Consider the following 5000-nt stretch of genomic DNA (forward strand, 5'->3'; position numbering starts at 1 on the left):
CTGGGAGTGACACCAGTCGAGCCGGAGGTGGTCTCCGACTATCTGGGCGTCGACCACGCGGGCGATGCCGTCTTTGACCGCCACCACGTCAGGCTTGCGGATGCCCTCAGGTGTTCGGAGGTGGGGCTCCACAGAGACATTGAAGCCCCTCTGCGCGAGTCCACGGGCGACATAACGCACTACAGCGTCATGGCGCTTGACCCGGGACCCGTGCGTCCTAAAGCAAGCCTGAAGTACGTGGTTGGCGGTCTCCACGGCCTGGCACCCCGCGCGGCATCTGGTGTCCGCCTCCCGCCCGCGACTGCGCCGTGCCTTCGTAGGGAAGGCGTTGATGCGGGCGCGGAGGGCGTCGATGTATTCACGCCCAGATAGCAGGCGACTGGTGTCGGCGACCCACTGATGTTGGCCACTGACGGCGGCAGAAGATGACAGTGCCGCACCGTCAATGGCGATATGTAGGCGCGCCGCCCACATTTCCCCAACCTGCGTTGACGATTTGAGGAGGTGGCCCTCCCACATTAGGTGGCGCTCCAGCACCTCGATCTCACGCTGTACCTCATCCATGCCTACACCGTCGCAGGCTGGCCCTATCTTCTTCAGCGCCAGGAGACGGGACCGACGGAGGGTCGGACCCATCCATCGGCAAGATGGAATGCCGAGGCCCCCCTGGGCAACAGGAGCGTGGAAGTATCCCAGGGGGGTGTCCGCCGGAAGGCGGAACCATCTCCTGACGGCGGCCCGGATGGTAACGTCGGCCGACTTCAATGCACCCACCCGGGTGCGGCTGAGGGCCAGCCCGTGGTACAGGCCAGGGAGAAGTACGTTGGTGAGAGCGTGGAGGCGCTGTTGCGGCTTCAGCGGAGCTCGGGAGATGACGTCAAGCTGCTCCACCAGGTGGCTACGTGGATTGAAGACACAGCGACCCGCCGTGGAAAATTGCAGCCTCAGGTACCGGAAGGTTTCACCCACACGCAGGGCAGGCATGGTGGTATTGCCTGCTGTGAAGGTGACATTGCTGTCCACCTTCACCTTCTTCTCGCGCCCTGACGCGACTAAGGCGAGGGTGAAACACTTCCGGGCGTTGATCTGCAGCCCCAGGTGGGCGAGGGCTGCGGTAGCTGCGTCGATGAGGGACTGCAAGCCCCTCGGGGTCGCTGCAAACAGCAAGACGTCATCTGCAAAGGCCGCAGCGTTGACTCTGCGACCGAGGATCCGAGCTCCGATGTGGGAGGGCAGTTGGCCTAAAACGTAGTCCACCGCAAAGTTGAACAGGAGGGGGGAGAGGGGATCGCCCTGGCGAACGCCCCGTGCTGGCTGCACAGACACGCCCACGCCGGCGCCGTCCGCTATCACTGTCGTGCTGCCCTCGTAGCACCGCTCGACATACTCGACAAAGCAATCCGGCAGGCCATGCGCCTTCAGCACGGGGCGAAGGGCAGCATGATCTACCGAATCGAATGCCTTAGATACGTCGATCGATGCCACAAAGACAGAGCGGCAGGAGCGAACTGCGTCGGTGAGAGCAGTGTCCAAGATGAAGGTATTTTCCAACATCCCATCCCGAGGGATGAATGCCCGCTGACGTTCGTCCACAGCACAAGCGCGCATCAGGCGTGACGCGAGAACCTTGTGAAAGGTCCGCGCCAACACCGAGCAGACCGTAATGGGGCGAAAGTCAGCGGGGGATGTTGGTGCAGCCGTTTTCGGGAGAAGGGACGTCCGCGCGCGAAGCAGGCGTTCCGGAAGGGCGCGGGCCAGAAGGAAGAGATTCATCACTTTCACCAGGACTTCGTGCGGCAGACGCCGCAACTCCGCTGGGGTAAGGCCGTCCGGCCCGGCTGCTGATCCCCTGGGCGGCAACGCGGCGGCGACCTCCTCATGTGTGACCGGCCCCCATATGCACTCGAGAGCGACAGGCTCTGAGTGCGGGAGGAGGCGGTCACGAATGAAGCCCGCGGTGGAGATGGGCTTCTTGGTGAAGAGGTCCGCCCAGAAGTCCAGCAGACCAGGGATGGCAGGTGGCGGCTGGAGCAGGGTGCCATCCAAGAGGCCGCGCACGCAACGCGCACGCGACCGTCGGAAGGCATCCTGCGTTCTCGCGTACTCCCAGCGGCGCCGCTTGCGCTTCTGCGTCGGCGGCGCGGCAGGCGGCCGCTTCGATGGTTGGCGCGGCCGCTGTGTCCTGGTGATCGATCTCTCCCCTCTGGACCCGACCGACGCAAGGGCATCCGGGAGCATGCCCAGGATGACATCGGGCGGCGTGCCCCGCCCCAGACCGATGACACGATCCAGGGCAGAGAAACGCTGGGCGGAAGCAGGTAGCCCCGCCAGATGCTCCCAGATGGCGGCGTCAGTCGGCCCCTCCGGCGGCGGCCCGGTGGTGTCGGCCGCGAAGTCCTCGGCTGCGTCGACGGGCGGCGCAGCGGCCTCGCCCGCGTCAGGCAGCGGGCTCGCCGCTCCCCGGCGGGACGCCGGCTCTTCCCCCCGACCGATCTCAAGCGCCTCCATGAATTGGCGGACAAGCTGCTTGTGGGCAGCTTGCCGCCGTCGGCACTTGATTGCCTCAAGCGTTCGGTCGGGGAACATCCTGATGAGCTCTTGATTTACAAAGAAGAACCGGGCGTCCCTCTCGAGGAACAGTTCGGCCTCTGCCTTGGCGAGCGACAGGACTTCTTCCTCCGTCCACCTCGCGCGATGCCTCTCCGTGACGATCTCCGCGTTGGCGGCCGCAAGATGTTGGCGGCGGCGATGGACCCCGAGACCGTTCTTGGTTGTAAAGCTGCGGTGGCACTCACTACAGGTATACATAGCTGCAAAAGTTACAAGATTTTCGGCACGGCCGGTTGGCCGGCTAGGTGCTGGGGGAGTTGGGGTGGCACCTTCAGCGGAAGGGCCACCACTTATTCTCTGCTTACTGCCCCCAACTAAAAAAGGGATAGTGCGAGGGGGGGCTGGTAACCCCCCCAAGCCCCTGGTGCGGTCTTCCACTCTGCGAAATCAGCGGGCCCACGAGAAGGGGAGAAGACCGCAGGAGAGGAGAGGCTAAGAGGGCTAGGCCCATGTATTGCGCATCACTCTCCCTGTAACTATAACCCAAGGAAGGCACCTCGCAGCAGCAGCACGACTACATCAAGACCGCACTTCGAGAAGCCAAGTCCGGATGCAGCCACACCGCCGCCACTTGGCCACCTTAAGAGAGTCATAGTTACTCCCGCCGTTTACCCGCGCTTGCTTGAATTTCTTCACGTTGACATTCAGAGCACTGGGCAGAAATCACATTGCGTCAACACCCGCTAGGGCCATCGCAATGCTTTGTTTTAATTAGACAGTCGGATTCCCCCAGTCCGTGCCAGTTCTGAGTTGATCGTTGAATGGCGGCCGAAGAGAATCCGCGCACCCGCGCGCCCCCGGAGGAGCACGCTAAGGCGGACGCGGCCTCGCAGCAAGGAAGATCCGTGGGAGGCCAAGGCACGGGACCGAGCTCGGATCCTGCACGCAGGTTGAAGCACCGGGGCGCGAACGCCGCGCAGGCGCGCGCATCCTGCACCGCCGGCCAGCACGAGGCCAACCAACGGCGAGAGCAGACCACGCCCGCGCTAAACGCCCGCACTTACCGGCACCCCTACGGCACTCACCTCGCCCAGGCCCGGCACGTTAGCGCTGACCCACTTCCCGACCAAGCCCGACACGCCCCGATCCTCAGAGCCAATCCTTATCCCGAAGTTACGGATCCAATTTGCCGACTTCCCTTACCTACATTATTCTATCGACTAGAGGCTCTTCACCTTGGAGACCTGCTGCGGATATGGGTACGAACCGGCGCGACACCTCCACGTGGCCCTCTCCCGGATTTTCAAGGTCCGAGGGGAAGATCGGGACACCGCCGCAACTGCGGTGCTCTTCGCGTTCCAAACCCTATCTCCCTGCTAGAGGATTCCAGGGAACTCGAACGCTCATGCAGAAAAGAAAACTCTTCCCCGATCTCCCGACGGCGTCTCCGGGTCCTTTTGGGTTACCCCGACGAGCATCTCTAAAAGAGGGGCCCGACTTGTATCGGTTCCGCTGCCGGGTTCCGGAATAGGAACCGGATTCCCTTTCGCCCAACGGGGGCCAGCACAAAGTGCATCATGCTATGACGGCCCCCATCAACATCGGATTTCTCCTAGGGCTTAGGATCGACTGACTCGTGTGCAACGGCTGTTCACACGAAACCCTTCTCCGCGTCAGCCCTCCAGGGCCTCGCTGGAGTATTTGCTACTACCACCAAGATCTGCACCGACGGCGGCTCCAGGCAGGCTCACGCCCAGACCCTTCTGCGCCCACCGCCGCGACCCTCCTACTCGTCAGGGCTTCGCGGCCGGCCGCAAGGACCGGCCATGACTGCCAGACTGACGGCCGAGTATAGGCACGACGCTTCAGCGCCATCCATTTTCAGGGCTAGTTGCTTCGGCAGGTGAGTTGTTACACACTCCTTAGCGGATTCCGACTTCCATGGCCACCGTCCTGCTGTCTTAAGCAACCAACGCCTTTCATGGTTTCCCATGAGCGTCGATTCGGGCGCCTTAACTCGGCGTTTGGTTCATCCCACAGCGCCAGTTCTGCTTACCAAAAGTGGCCCACTTGGCACTCCGATCCGAGTCGTTTGCTCGCGGCTTCAGCATATCAAGCAAGCCGGAGATCTCACCCATTTAAAGTTTGAGAATAGGTTGAGGTCGTTTCGGCCCCAAGGCCTCTAATCATTCGCTTTACCGGATGAGACTCGTACGAGCACCAGCTATCCTGAGGGAAACTTCGGAGGGAACCAGCTACTAGATGGTTCGATTAGTCTTTCGCCCCTATACCCAGCTCCGACGATCGATTTGCACGTCAGAATCGCTACGGACCTCCATCAGGGTTTCCCCTGACTTCGTCCTGGCCAGGCATAGTTCACCATCTTTCGGGTCCCAACGTGTACGCTCTAGGTGCGCCTCACCTCGCAATGAGGACGAGACGCCCCGGGA

At 62.3% G+C, this 5000-nt stretch overlaps 1 pseudogene; it reads right to left on the bottom strand.

Moving 5' to 3' along the window:
* The window catches only part of LOC126430154 (large subunit ribosomal RNA), a 7958-nt pseudogene that overhangs the window by 1885 nt on the left and 1073 nt on the right, over window positions 1-5000 (bottom strand).

The sequence above is a fragment of the Schistocerca serialis genome, unplaced genomic scaffold (genome assembly GCF_023864345.2).
Source record: "Schistocerca serialis cubense isolate TAMUIC-IGC-003099 unplaced genomic scaffold, iqSchSeri2.2 HiC_scaffold_1032, whole genome shotgun sequence".
NCBI lineage: Eukaryota > Metazoa > Arthropoda > Insecta > Orthoptera > Acrididae > Schistocerca > Schistocerca serialis.